Source organism: Topomyia yanbarensis, chromosome 2, assembly GCF_030247195.1.
Source record: "Topomyia yanbarensis strain Yona2022 chromosome 2, ASM3024719v1, whole genome shotgun sequence".
NCBI classification, from domain to species: domain Eukaryota; kingdom Metazoa; phylum Arthropoda; class Insecta; order Diptera; family Culicidae; genus Topomyia; species Topomyia yanbarensis.
The window spans coordinates 19,421,977-19,438,198 of NC_080671.1; the positions used below are offsets into that span (position 1 = coordinate 19,421,977).

Genomic DNA, 16,222 nt, shown 5'->3' on the forward strand with positions numbered 1-16,222 from the left:
ACACAAACGCTCGAGGCCTTCGCGAAAACACTCGCACCTGGCCTACGTCGGTTATAAAGCAACTACAGCACTGTGGGCGTGCAGTAAACTCTTCGGGGAAAGTTGGGGTTTCAAACCGAGGTTAGTTTACCGGTCCTACACGACCAACGCCAGACCACAATTAACTGATTCATCCATTGTGTGGTGGCCCAAAGTTAAACAAAAATCGCTCAAACTAAACTAACTAAAGTTTAGAAGCTAACCTGACTCTCTATCACAGGCGCTAGGAAATCAACACCCACTACAGCTATGGATGCCATGCTTCATCTACCGTCATTGTACAAACATGATGAGGAGGAGACAAAACTTGGATCTCTGAGAGTGATAAAGCGTAAACCACTATTTGATGGAGATTTAAATGGTCTCCTGAGTATAATAAACTAAAACTAAACCCTGTCTTGAACCGAACTTCAACATCCCATATGAGGTCCACAACTTCAAGGTACAACAGCATTTTATACGGATGGTTCTAAAATGGGTGAACTGACTGGCTCGGGAGTCTACGGACCAAGAATTTGCCAGGTGAGGTTCATCGACAAACTAAAAAATTCATCATCCAAGTACCAAAAGACTAATGGATCTAAAACGAAATGACTTACGTATAATCACGAACCTATTTACAGGAAATTGTCCTTCCAAATATCATCTGAAAAATGGCCAAAAGTCAAGATGACAATTCTAGCCAAACATGTCAAATGGTCCTAAGTGAGAATGACAGTTTCTCTTTGTTTACTTTCTCTTTCGCTAATAACTCGGCCGTTTATACGTTTGTTCATTAATTTTAAGCATAATATACAAGTCGAAATAAGAGTTTTTCGATATATTCTGAAACAATATTGAAAAAATTTATGATGAAGCCGTAATAATCGAAAGAGTAAACAAAGTAAAGTAAACAAAGAGAGGCTCTCATTTGAACTTAGGACCATTTGACATGTTTGTCGAGAATTTGTTGATTCCGTAAATGCGAGCTCGAGATTTTGGAACATATTGTCTGCGATGATGCAGTGGTGGGATACTTCGGTCGGTGTTAAATTGAAATTTCTTTTCTATCCCGTACGTCAATAGCAAGGTGTCCAAAACAGCGTTGCCAATGTTCCAGATTTATCTGGAATTTTCAAGTTTTTTGCCAACTGAATAGACATTCATTCAAGCCAGATATTTCGCCAGATTATTTGCCAGAAATTTTGTCACATTTTTCCAGATATTCTGAATTCTATGTTACACTCCATCGGAGATGACATTATTCCAAATGTATGTGAAACAGTCAGTTTTTTAACCTTCCAGTAAAAAGACTAACCTCTCATTCTACCAGATTTTCAAAATATAGAAGTTATTACACACAAATTTTGGAAATCAGGGTTCTATTTACTTAAACAAAAATCTAACAATAGACGTTCCATAAAGACCAAAATGTATGCCAAATTTTCATGACTTTGAGTCGCTGTTAAGTGTCAGATTTTATCAGACATTTTTTGTTTGAACTGCTAGATTTTCTTTGAAAAATAGTGGCAACCCTGGTCCAAAAGATGAAAAGTCCTATGTACAGGAAGCAAAACCTGGGTTTTTGATCCACGTATCTGAATCAAGAGTCCGGATCCAGACACTTATCTGGATCAAAGCACTAAGTCTGGGCCTGGGTCAGGTTCGGAGTTGGAAAGGCAAAAAGGGGATGGGCTAGATTCGGAAAATGGTCCGAATCTGAATCCGGAAACTGGTCCGGATCCGGAGATTGGCACGGATCCGGGGACTGCCCTGAATTCCGGCAAAATTCCGATACTAATACAATCGTAGAAATCGACCGAATTATCCTACATACGAATAGAGCTGAGGTTGGTACATACTGAAAAGGTGTTTGGATGTGTGGTGCACATACATGCACAGCTACCGAAATTCGTCATGCTACCATTTAATATTTTTGCGGTAATATGGGTTTAAGACCGCAATGCGCATTTGCGCGCTCTGTTACCAAAAAGATAATAGAATCGTACTTAAAAGTAATAGAATCATACCTGTCGGATTTTGGGTGACTGGATGTTTTCGTTACTCCTAGGGTTCGCAGTACCGAGAACGGGTACTACGGTACTGAAGCCCTCAGTACCGGTAGTACCGGTAAAGTACCGGTTCTCGAATGTTTTTTTTTTAAATTCGAAAAAAAAAGCTTCAAGGTGAAATTGAATTCTCACACTGATGACCTCATTTTCAAATGATTGATTTGTGCTGATCAAAAACATGTTTATTGTTTTTAATTGATTCGGAATGACATAACTCATTTCAGCAGAAAATATTTTTCGTATGCGGCACCTTCTTTTATTTCGAAATCTAGGCCACTTTGAAATCAATAACTGCTAAGCGGTGAGGCTTTTGTCGACTTCAACAGATGGTGAATGTAAGAAACACTATTAACAACAGTAAATCAAAGCGAGAATGACAGTAAATCCGAGCAGGTTATTCGCATTTCCTCTCTTGATTTTCTGTAAATTGATTTAGTCCTGCATACCAAGGCCCCTTGCTTTCCTGTAAACTATGGAGTTTTGCTGAATTTTTCGATCACCAATAATTACAAATCGCTCCATTCGGAGTCTAAACCAAGTCTAAAATTGTTAGCTACCAAATCGCTGTTCGTTCTTCTATAAATAAAGGTTTAAGCGCAAACCAAAGACATTACTTAGACCATAGTCTTATTACGCGCTACCTAGTGAATAATGGAAACCAATCAGAATATCGCTAATAAAAAACCCTATTTTAATCCACCTAGTGGTACAATTGTGCCTTTCTCATTTATCCAAACCAACACGGAAAAAAATTGTACCCAAAATCGTGAATAAAGTGCCATGAATCCTGGAATAATCACGTTTTTACGTTAACGAAACAAGACCATTAACAAAAATGATGTGTTTCATGATTATGTTCAATTTCCCTTCAATAATGCCCGAATAACGATTATTTTAGTGAAACTCTTTGTTTTTGTTTTGTGTCACGGTTTCCGCCAAGCTATTTCTAATGCAATTTTCAGTATGCAAACTAGTTCACAAGTTTATGTCATAAAACCAAAGGTTAGCTCATGATGATTTTCATAGATATAGGAGCCTTAGCTCACACAATCAAAATATACTTGATATGTTCTCGTGAACTATTTCACGAAATTCAAAATTGTATTCATGAAACCATTCAATACTCGTGAACTAATTCATGAGCTTTATTATATTAGGTACGATCCAATATCCGTGCTCGTGAAATAGTTCCCAAAATCATCAAATATCATTCATACATATATTCGTGAACTGGTTCATGATGCCTAGTACATGATTTACAATCTATTTTGTGTGCTGATGATATTTAGAAGATATCGCTAATCATTTACAATTTCATGCAACATGATAATGAAATTGTCCTGAACTCTTTCGCAAAATTTGGAGAAATATTCGTGGAATCATTTTTATTCCATGCACTGTTTTTTGAAATGTCCAGCTGCTAGCGACCATAGTAATAGACACGAGCGTTAGATATAAAAAAAAACTATTAGGACCTCCAACATCGTTATTCGATTGATATGGTTATTGGTGATGTCTGGATAGAAAACGAAAACTGTGCTGAGAATCCCAAATAGTGTGCGTGATATAATTCACAGAACAAGATATCGCGAATTAGTCATATTTTTATGATCCAGTTCATGTTGTCACGTTATTTCGAATAAAAAAAACCGATAGTAACCAAAAAGTAATAGATCACAATTAGGCGTAGAGAATTTACGAATACCATGGTAAAACTGCTGATATCATGAACATTAGTCATATTAATCTTCGTGTACATGAACAGAAATTACAAAAATCGTGACTAAGATCCTGAAATTATGAACATGAATTACTCTATTTATGAATAAAAATTACGATAACCTGAACAGCAGTTACAAAAATTGTGACTTAGATCCTGAAATCATGAACATGAATCACTCCTGAACTCATAACTAAAAAAATCACGAAAACGTGAATAGAAATTACAAAAATCGGACTAAAATTCTGAAATGATGAATTTTGATCCCGCTAGTCTGACCGAAAAATGCGATAGCAAACCCATGAATAAGATAGCACAATAACGTGATGAGAAATCACAAGAATCGCAAAATGGCTCTTGAAATCATGAACATCATTTGACTGTCGGCTGTATATATTCCGAAATCATGAACTAGAATCACAACAAAAACTAAACATGTCAAGGGAACAACAACAGTACCCTAACCAAACATTCTAATGTAACGCCATGTATATATTCGGGACGAACTAGTTTTTTGAAAACACAAGTTGTTTCATGAATTCGAGATTTATTATTCATAATTTCAGGAGCTTGGTCATGGTTTTCGTAAAATGTTTAGTTCACGAAATCGTGACCTTTTGTTCATGAATTTATGACTGGTTTTTTTTCGTGTACGATTCCATGGCTGGTTATGTTCAATATAATAGTGGAAATGTCCATTACATATTCAGTATGATTTGCACATACATAAAATGGATCGAGAGCCACGAACTTGAGAAGCTATGTGTCGTAGCTGAAACACTTGAACCCAGCAGCGGAGCCAAGAGGAGGGTTCGGGGGGTCCGGACCCCGCCAACAAGTTTCAACTTGTTAACAAATTTTAAATTAGTTTCAATTTTAAAGTAGTTTTCAAACTCAAAATCAATTCAAACCAATTTTTTCGCTGGTTTTACAAACCTACTAGGGAAATTTATTTAGGATGAACTAGGAAATTTTTTTCGGTGTAGGGGGGAATTGATGAGGGGAGGTGGGTTTAGGGAAGGATGGTGTGTAGGGGATAGACCGGGATTATGTTGACGATGTTCAGATTGATTGCATACCCAACAAACAACTTAGCTGGATAATAGCTTAAACAGTTCTTGCTCAGCTTATTCTCTCAGATTAAAGACTTGTTCAGCTTTCGTTGCTTGTTGGGTAACCTTTCTATATGAGAAAGACAAAAAAGTAAAGAGAACTTATAAACATGGGACATCACTTTTTTCACTTAAACTACCATAACAAACGAACAAAACGCACCAGGGCTTCTGAATTTCGAGAAACATCGTTGATTGAGCTTCAAAACAAACACTAAAAAATTGATGCAGTTTGTTTGAGTAAAAAAAAATATTCTGAGAAATTATAGTCAACGTATAAATGTGGGACACACTGTATTTTCTTATGAAACCAATGTCAAAAACTTCAAGCAAAATGGGCGGAGGTCTAAAATTGTCCAAATGATATGAAATTTGGCATCTGAGCTTACTTTGCTTTTTATCACAATAGGAGGCCTTTGAGATTTCAAAAATGAGTGTTCTTTTGCAATGCTCTAATGCGGGTGCGAGGGTGACCAAGGGGGGGGGGGGGGGGTGATGAAAGATGGAGGTGTTAGGGTAAGTGGGGGGAGATACTACACCAAACTGAATATTATACCTTCCATTTGAGACCTGCTTTGAGAAAATCGGTTCGGTCTTCTCCGAGTAACTGATGCGCAATTGTTGGTCACACATGTACACACAGACATACACACATACGAATACACACGTTTTCTGAACTCAACGAAGTGAGTCGAATGGAATAAGAATGTTGGCCAACAATTTCAAGCAATTTGTAACTCATTTTAATTATTTTTGCATCATTTATACATATATTCATTACCGGTTTATATGGAAATTTCGCATGTGGCCGAATACTTCAACCCGTAACACAGGAACCAGAACTCCGATTCAAAAGAAACTTTAATAGCATTCAATAGGAATATTCTAGCTTTCATTTGAAACTGGTTTTGTGAAAATCGAGTCATACATTTCTGAGAAGAAGATGTGAATTCAACTCAGGAACATAACCACTTTCCCGAAGCTTCCGGTTCCGCCGAAGTTGTCCAATGTGGTCAGCGTGGGTTTAATTGGGCATCAGTGAGCTGAAACTATAAATCCAAACATTTTCGAACACATTTTATGAAGTTTTGCATCTTTTAGATATCATGCTGATTCCGATTTATATGGGAATTTCATGCGTGACCCCACTCTTCAACCTGTAACTCCGGAACCGAAAGGCGGAATTCAATGAAACTCAATAGCAGCCTATGCGAACGTTGTACCTTTCATTTGAGACTAAGTTTGAAAAAATTGGTTCAGCCATTCTTGAGTAACCGATGTGCTTCTTTTTTGGTCACATACATACATACACACGCTCACACACATACGCACACACGCACAGACATTTGCCTAACTCGACGAACCGAACTGAGTCGAATGCTATAAGAGACTCAGCCCTCCGGGCCTCGGTTAAAAAGTCGGTTTTCAGAGTGATTGCATAGCCTTTCTATAGGAGAAAGGCAAAAATCATAGCAAATTTTTACGTCTCTTACGCTAGATGTGAATTTTTTTTATTATAAATTTAGTACAAGATTGTTAAAATTTAATTTCGACAAAATAAAGCAGGAATTTGAACATGCCGTTCAGTACAACGGGAGCTAGTAATGTTTAACTTATAGAAGGTAATTAATATAATTAAAAGTCATCTTGCAGACCGATATTTTGAGACAGGTCCCCCTAGAGAGTCCACATATTTTTTCATAAAAAATTGCATGGTACCGAAAATACCGGTACTGGCTTTTGTTCAGTACCGGTATTACGGTACCAAAAATGGGTCGGTATTTCCGGGATTTTCGGTACCGGTATTACAACCCTAGTTACTCCGCGATGCAACTGAACGCACATAATCATTAATAATATTTTGGTGGTTAATTAATAAGGATTATTTTACCTCTCCAGCGTTGTAATTCTTCGAAAGACAAACTCAAAATATAATATTACCGTACTATAGTGACTCTATATACGAGATATGGAGAGTGCAGCATCTCATCCGACGCGGCATCTTTCCCGAAATTACCCTACAGCTACCAAAGCTAAACTCGCCCACGATAACTTGAAATTGCTGTGAAATTCGAACCCAAGTTGATATCTGTTTTATGGGTATCAATTTAGAAAATATATACAATGGAACACGCGGTTTAAACCTAAAAATAGAACTTTAAAGTAGAAAGAGTGATACAAAACAAAATAAAACATAAACAGAAGAACAATGTCCGAGTAAACCATTTCAAAAATTTCTCATTTCGCAATCATACACTGAAAACTTGTGTATGGGCTCTCATAATACCGGTTTGGGATTTATCGTCTTCTTATAGAGATTAGAGGTATTTGAGAATTCAAACGACCAGCCAATCGGTGTGGTGCCAGTTGTGATTCACTCCCTGATAAGCAATATTTAACCATTTGATTGGGCTTGGGATGCTTTCGTGCTACTCGAAAGAGGGCTCCTCTTGTTCTATGCCGTAACCTGATCGGGTGGAAATACTAAAAGAGGAAAAATAATTGCTGTTGTTTTTGATGTTACTTCATATTCTAATTCTGTAAATTCATTTATTTAGAACAAATTAGACATAAACTCATAAATTCCGATATTGTTATTCGGTTCCACCGATCCATCATGCATTGGTGTCCAATGAAGCGGAATAATCAACAGCTTCTAGGGGATGTTCTACGCTTTGTGCATTATACGGGCGATTAGATTGAAAATGTCGCCTTTATGCAGAATGACTTTGATGTCTGACTGGCGAGACAGCAGCGCACTGGCGTTGTGCTATTTCAAGCTTGGTGAATCAATAGACTCGCATCAACCACGAGCGATTTGGTAAGCGGTAGTTTGGTGTCAATGAACTAAACTATCATATATTATACATAAACAATAGAAACTACATATCTGACAGTTGTATTGGAATGTAATGCTGGGTTTATTCATTTTAATAGCCATCACAAGTTTTTGGAGTTATCAGGACGGATTTTCAGAAGTAGACGACCATGTTCTAAAGTGAAATGTAAAGACATGTCTGAGATATAACTTTTTACTGGAAGGAGATAGACAGTTTGAATCTGTAGCAAAGTTGTGAAAAATGTTATTTTTAGCAATTTAAATCAAGATACTAACTCTCTAACTACAGCAGTTTCTTTGTTATGTGAAGTTTTAAATAACTGTTCGATAGGATAGGATACGGAAACTTCCTTAATTGACCCGTGGCCAATCTAGTAAATCTGTGTCCCTCTTGGACCTTTTAACCGACCAAAAAACTAAGTTCTACATGAACTATCCTTAATTACAATTAGGGTTTCACTTATACGGTCACGCGCGAGGAAAAGAAAACGATCTTATCTAGTTCGATAATCCTTTATTACTGCCTGTCCTCATCATCATTTTTACCCCTTTTATATGTCCGCTATACTACCCGTGCTAGAGCACTGAGTGCACGCTGCTCTGAAAATCTAACGAAAACGTCTTAGGGCACCAGCGGCTGCTCGTTCAGTGGGTCATAAGCGCGACTTCCGGAGGGTTAATTAAGATTGACTTGGACCCTCTTTTTTGATATCCGAATAAGTTACTACATCGATAGAATATGATCTTAATTCACGGCTTGTGTGCAATTCGTAAGCAATGCTGTTATGAATGAGTGGAACCTATAGTTCAAATGTCCGGCTTTACCTACCTTCCCCTATTCATTCCAACAATTCACACACAAGATTCAACTGCACAATCTCCGATATATGGATCGGCTTAAAAATGTGGATATTCTGTAACAAAGACCCCCATTTTTGTTTTCCGAAAAAACAACGCACAAAGAACGCAGCACGCCTCCCAAACAAGGATGATTCAGCCGACAAAAATGCTTATTATTCCACCACTTCTGCCGGTAGCAAATTTTCGAGATAAAATAGCAAACAACAAAAAAGAACTCAGTCATTCTGCACTACACGCGCTTACAGCCGGCAACGATCGAGCATGTATACAAATAACCCACAGGGAAGAAGCCACCTCCACTATACAGGCACCAGGTAGCAGCCCCATCGTCTCACATTCGCAAATGCCCAAAAACAACCGAATGCCTAATCACCCTCATCCACCACCACCAAGCAGACGATCGAACCATTTAATGAGGTCTCGCTTCATTTTGCTGTCGATAACGAACCGTCTCAAAACTACGCCGCACCGTATAGGACCTGTTGCTGATGAGACCGTATCGATCCCGTGATCAACACCAATCGACTATCAACACGTCAGATTTCGCAGCGTAAAACTTGTGGTCCATGTGTAAACGGTGCATGGATGGTGAAGAAAGCATAAGAGGAGGCCAAAAAGGTAACCTGAACCGTTTATCGAATACATATATCAAACAAAAGTGGCTTCCAAATTCCTGACATTTTTTCTGGTTGCACATTCTTACGATCGTCCGGGGACTGTGATCAGCGTAGGTATTTTAGCCCTTTCGTGGCAGATGGTTTAAAATTTAGTTTTTTTTAGTTGTTTCAAACTAGTTTAACTTGGAAGTTTGTCTAGATTAGTTCGACGAAAGACGTCGAATAGCTCGATTCGTTAATTGTCATTTCGCCGATTGATTAGTTTCGGTCAATTTGGTTCTATCAACCTAAAATTATTACAATGGTGATAAAATAATATTAAGGAAGGTTCGATTTTTGAATTTGACTTCGAGCAAGAATCTGATAATAAAATGTTTTGAAGATCACTTGATTTTGACAATTATCTTAAAATATCAAATTCAAATTTAAGAAGTGTTTATTTTTTTTCGAGAGTTGTCCTACTGGAGCTCCAGAAATAGGGTCTCGGAAAAGCTCCCCGTCAGAATCTCTCACTACAATTGCAAATGAGACGGAAAATGTCACCCACAAAAAAACACTGCATAAGGCCAATTGCAGCGGGCCTGTACGATTCTGAATGTGATATTCATTGTGCAGTTCAGATATGTGCGGGCGTAGGGACTTCACGATCGGGTGTATCATTTTTGAAGTAGAATACTTCTAACGGTTCAATACTGGGGTTTCTAAAATTCCTGTTTAAAAATTTTCCCAGTTAATAAATGCGAATAACTTTCGTTCTACTGAACGAAACCGCATTATTTTTACACTACCTGATCGAAAATATGTGCGCGAATTTTGTATTCAATTTCGCACAATGTACGAGTACTATAAATAAAGCAAAACGGATTTTTAGAAAAACTTTCGAAAACGACGGGGAAAATGCGAAATTTGCCAGCCTATTTCAGACAGTTCCGTCATAAGGAGCATCTAAGCGATTCACCGCATACGGGAAAGTTTTGTATCAGTCGATGCTCACTTGCTAAACGAGCAACATGTTGACTGTATTTTCCAGACGGTACTAGAAGCTCACAACTCTATTTGACTCAACCAAATAGGGGTAGTTTACAAAGAGAAGTGTCGCGTATCCGTTTTAATTATTCGTCGCTCGAATATTAAACGAGCAACATTTTGGCTCTTATGTTACTATATTTTAATTGCCGCAAGGTTCTACTGTATCGATTTTGTTGGTTATTTTCGGCAAATTTAAGACTAAGAGAAACGAAAGCAAATGAAATTGAAAGACGGATAGGTATTCTAGAGTGAATCAGTTATAAACTTAGAACGGAAAACTAGGACTAGGCAGGTTCATATGGACATAGTCGAAAGGAAATGTGAAGAGTCTTTTGCCTTCTGCTAAGTAGGAGTTGGGCGTTGCACCCAAATCTACCACATAACTCATCATCATGTTTTTGCCGGCGTCGGCTATGAGAGTGTCCCTTGAATGATGCTGTTACAAAACCGAAATAAGTGGTTCCTGGTCTCGGTAATCTCAGAAACTAGCAGGGATTTCCACATGGGACATCAAAAACCCCAAGTGTCCCTATATTACAGTTTATACATTACCCCCCAGGTTTTAAACAATGCATTTGCACTACGATTAAAGGTCAGACGAAACGAGTACCCGACACGAAAAAACCGTGAACGGTCTCCTACTTCGTGGTGGGAAGAGATTGCTTAGAATTGTACGGGAAAGGGACTTTTGAACGTCGATTTTTTCCCGATTTTTTCCCAATACACGCAACGCTACAAATGAAAATGAAAAACTTGATGAATACACGGAACGTTCGTCATATGACGACAGCTATGCATCGCTTTTAGGCTAATTATAATGACAGTAGTGGTGAGTGCAATCATGAAAGAGGCTGTGCTGCCAACATTCTCCCCACAAAACTGATGGTTTTATATTTACCTATCAACGACCATGTCCACATCGTCACAGTTACGGGAGGCTCTTCGTTTAATGGAGCATGGAAAGCACTCTTTGTATTTTCTGGAGCAAATATGGGAGTTTTTGAGTACTTTATCCGAAAAATCATAGCAAATTACCTTAGCTTGAGTTATTTTGCAGTACTCCATTCCGGGTAATGAGAAAAAAAAAGTTGTTTGGACAAGGAAAAGTTTTTTTTAAATAACTTTTTTCCTTAAAAGTGCCCAACTTGAATTTTTGATAGTAGGTAGGGAACATAATTACCTATCTTAGAACAAAATTTCATGCAAATCAAAGATAGGGTTTTTTGTAAATCGACTTTAAATTTTTAAAATCGTTTTTTTTTCAGTTAGGAGTCGATGAAGATTTCTTTCAATATTTTTGTTCAAAAATTTGACTAATTTTGTACAAATCACTCCTACAACATCTTCTTGTAGAATTTGTCATTTTTTGACTATAACCATTTTATAAAAATTGAAAAAAGTTTTACCCTTTTTAAAAGTCAGTCTAGATCATTTTTGGAAAAACAAAGTATGCAAAGTGGCCTTTCGTGACAAAGTTCTCATGTACAGAAAGTTTCATTAAAATCTGAGAGGGTGCTGCATTTGTTCGAGTTGGCGCGAAATTCGTCTTTACTGTCTTCGATGAAGTTGTAGAGCAACACATTTTAGACAAATTTGCTGAAGACTTGCAAGCTCTAGCTTTTATACTTTCCATTGCGTGAGAAATCCAAATGTAAGCTTGAAGGTGTTTCTTAAAAACCTGTTTTATTTCTATAATTTTTGTAGTTTTTATTTTACACTAAAGTACTCTTGGACAACTTGAATATTATTTGAGGGCGCATAATTTGCCTTAAAACACCAACTACTAAACTCTTTTCGTTTCAAAGTTATGAGAATTTTTATATGAAAAATATAGCTTTTTCAAATAGCATTATCTTCGATTAGTGCACTTAACATTAAATACCGTTGCTGCCATATGAAATAGCACCAAAAAGTGGCAAATGCGATATTTTTTATATCTTTAAATATCAATAAATAGTTTATTTTTAGTAAAAAGAATATATAACTTTCTAACGAGAGAAGTTAGAGGTTCGGTATATTAAAAAATTGTTCTCCTTTGAAATATCTGAAAGTATTTCTAAAGTGATCTTAATTAAAAACCAAAACTGCAAAAGTTGTACAAAGAAAACCATTTTTTTAGAAGCACTGATTTTTTTTTTGGTTCCGACAGCATGAAGTAACAAGTTACTTTACGCTTGTTCGGACATGCCGTAGACTCAGGTGATTCGCATTTCTAATGCCAAAAGACCCTGACCCCTACGGTAGCAGATAAAAGGTTAAGTCGCCGGTGAGCTCTAAGCTTGCATATATGGTCCTTCCACGCTTTTCTAAACTTTCTCCTTTCAACACCTTGCTCTCCCTTGAGTACTATGGCTCTAAATATCGAAAAATATACTTCACCTTCCAGTCCCTTGCTAATTAAATGCCGAAAAAACTGTATACTTCTGATGTTTTTCGAAACTTTTGAAGACGAACATTTTCTTCTAACATATCAACTCTCTAGGTTCTATCGTTCAAAAGATATAAGCACCTACTATATCAAAAATAGTTCAACTAAATTTTATGAAATTTAAAAAAAATATTGTGTTCGCCATTTTTTGCTTAATTATAACTCTAATCATGGCCTTATTTATAGTTGAAAAAGATTTATCTTTTGTTTGCCCCAATGCGTTTTCTTGTTAATCTGAAAAAAGCCATTTTTGGCGAAAAAGTGCTCATAACTTTTCAACGAAAATAGTAAGATATTATTTGCCTTAAAGCAATCTTAAGGTTGTCTGAAGACTACTTCTGTTTTAAATCAATACCGCTAAACTAAAACAGTTTTTCTAAGAAATACTAAAAATCACCCAAACCTTCGATTTTAAATTTGTTGTAAAATGAAAAGTATTAAAGATAGAACTTACATGTCTTCAGCAGGGATGTTATGCACCTCAGAGCAAATAAAGAGAAGAATAACAAACGCTCTTTGCACTTTTCATGCGAACCACCGCTCTTCTCTTTCACAATAAACCTCTTCACTCCGATGCGTGTTGCTCCCACACGTGTATTCTACTCCATGGCTGCACGCCACAAAGAGTAGAAATAAGAAGGCTCTTTAGTGTGTATCTTGGTCCCACGCGCACGTAGGTAGAGAAGGCAACCAAAAAACATTTTTAAAACGTTCTTCCGATCAAACTTTATCTGAATTGTAGTTTGATTCGCCTTCCTACCTGCTTTCCAGTGAGAGGAGGCACAAAAAAGTGGCTCTTCAAGGTGACTCTTTGAACGAAATTGTGCAGCTCTTGGTGCACAGATCTTACTGTTTTTCGTTTTCAAGTTGCGGTCGTTCTGCACATCGCAGTGTTTTTGCTCTGCTCTATTTTTAATCGGTGTATTTCGCTTTTTGTGGCTCAATGTGTGAGCAAATAACAAGCCTGGTCTTCAGCAAACTTTTCCAAAAATTGTCGTTCTATAACTTCGCTGAAGGTCATTTGGCTCTAGTTAAAATGATTAAAATGTTAATATTTTGATCTTAGTAAAATTACAACCACCCTAATTGTTTTTTTTTAAAAAGAAGCGGCTCACAAACTACACAAAACTGCTCCAAAAACTTTATAAGGCTATGTTGTTTAGTTTTAGTTAGATTCCTGCTAAATTTGCATTCTGGACCACTGTGCACTGTACTAATTCTGTTAGCTACTAGCTTTTGCGTCAATTATCAAAGCTTCGCTTCCATACCTTAAAATGTGTACGAACTTCATTTCCTCGAGCCATGACATCGGAAAATATTCGACACGCAAAATTCACCAAATCTGCACCAGAAATTAACATTTTTACTCAATGCGAAATACTGTCAAACATTTATGACAACTGTTCATTTAACATTTGCACCAGCTAACACCACAATTGATTAGCCAATCACGTACACGTAAAAATCTTAGATACATATATTCAAATTCACTGTCACCCCACTCCGTCCCAGGGAATCAGCGCTAGTCCAAACAACACCCTCGCCACCGCCACCGCCGCGGCCAAGCACACTGCGGCAAAGCGATTCGCTGCCACACCGGAGCTGGTGAGTGTGTTTCGCGATGGTTCGCCAGAGAAACAGTTGTTTTATCGATAAATATTTAATTAAAACGAAAAAAAGGGAAAAGCAGAGCACCGGAGCACATTTGTTGTTATTCGGCATACTTTTACCGATGGTTGGAATTTCGCGCGGCGACTTACCTTCGAGATGCCTCACGATCGAATCCTTCGCCTCGGACCGAATGCAGATTCCGTGAAGCCTCCGGGGCGGATCTTTGCTGCTTCACTCAATGCTTTTTTTTCGATTTCTGTTTACTCGTTGCAATTGCAAGTCACGAATTTGTTTTTCTTTCTTCTTACTGTCTTGTCTCTTCTCGTTTCGCGATGGATTGCTTTTGCACTCGACGAACTTTGATGTAATATTATTCAATAAATTCAATTTTCGTAAGCTCTCTTCAGAAAGGTTACTTTCGGCCCGGTCTGCACCGAATGAAAGCCGAGGGGAGGGCACCCGGTGTTTGCGAATTTCGTCAAGTGAGTTAGAAGAGGAATAAAAAAAGATGGCCCAAAAATAAACGCAGTTTGCCGAAAAAAAAGATAAATCACTCACTTATCCAACTATTTCTTTATTTTACTGTTCGCAAAAGCACGATTTTTATATTATGCAGCAACTTAAAACGGTTTTATGCCGCGTTGTGACTGTATTCGTTGCTGTGGGGGGCCGGAATGTGACACACGCGCTCCACCAGTTGGTCACTGACGGTTACTTGGCTAAATTAATTTTAACTATTTTCTGGTATGTCGGACCCACCTTGTTGGAAATAGTTTCGCGAAAGTAACTCGCGTCGAAATTATACTAGCTGTGCCTATGCACCTAACACTTGTCAATCACTTGTAATTTCACTTCACTTTTCACCGCCAACTAAAAAAATGCTTCCCCTTGACACGTCGTACGTTGTTAGTGCACAGCAAGTACTATGTTTAACTTTAAAAGAGCTCGTTTGAGTTAGCTTACGCCAATATGCAATGTAAGCTCGGGAAACCTTATCAATCCTGAACACTGACCACTCCAGGATTGGGCTTTGGACACCTGGTGGAACATGCACCGCGCTCACTCTCAGTCTGGAAGCGATCCCTCGTTCGCTGAATGCTTTTATAATTTATTTCAAAATTAATATGTTTCACCTCGCGCGCGCTCTCTATCTCTCTTTCTCTCTATCACCTTGCAACCTAGCCTTTTCTCCCTATTTCGCGCTCTCTCTGTCTCTCTTTTACGCGGACGCACGGACTTGGAGCTTCCTTGCACTCGCGACAGCCACCGAACTGGATCTGGATCTTCCCGAAAGGGGGATGGTGGTTTTAACCGCAACTAAAACTAGCCACCGTCACCGTCCACCAAACATGAGCCTATAGAAAACAACGTCAACGTTGCACGGAATCTCGACATGAACTGAGTCGGTCGGTCACGTCCGGAGAGAACTGAAGTTGCTGCTTTCCTGTTTTGCCATCAGCCAGCAGCAGCGGTGATAAATGGCTGCGGTAGCAACTACGACGACGCCTGCTGAGCAACAGCGAGCCGACCGACCGACCGACCGACGGGGCGGTCGGTTATGCTTTGGAATGGGCCGATGAACTAACAAATGAACGCGACGTCGGGTGGATGAGAATGAGTTATGCAGAACTGTTGGTCTGATGCTCAAATGAACATTGTTATGCAAGTAAATGAGTATATTTTCATTTGGCTGCGTTCGTTTCGGATATGGAGCGAGCGAGGGAGAGAGGTTAAGGAAAATTCTATTCAATCATCGTCGTCGCTTTCGTCGTTAAAAACATATTACAGTGAACATCCGTTTTTATCAGCCCCTTGGCGAATTTTAGGCTGATGTTTCTGTCTTTTTAATAAACCGAAGCGCTTAAAATATTATTCCTTAGATATAGCCTCGCAACCTTTTCTGATCATTTACTTT

General features: G+C 38.2%; 1 protein-coding gene across 1 annotated transcript in view; it reads right to left on the minus strand.

Annotated features, from left to right (window-relative positions):
* LOC131678303 (uncharacterized) overlaps positions 1 to 15,714 on the minus strand; it is a 94,145-nt gene extending 78,431 nt beyond the window's left edge. Inside the window, exon 1 of the mRNA XM_058958373.1 lies at positions 14,457 to 15,714. The gene's annotated coding sequence lies outside the window, so the exon portion shown is untranslated. The remainder of the gene's footprint in view (positions 1 to 14,456) is intronic.
* Positions 15,715 to 16,222: the final 508 nt, after the last annotated feature.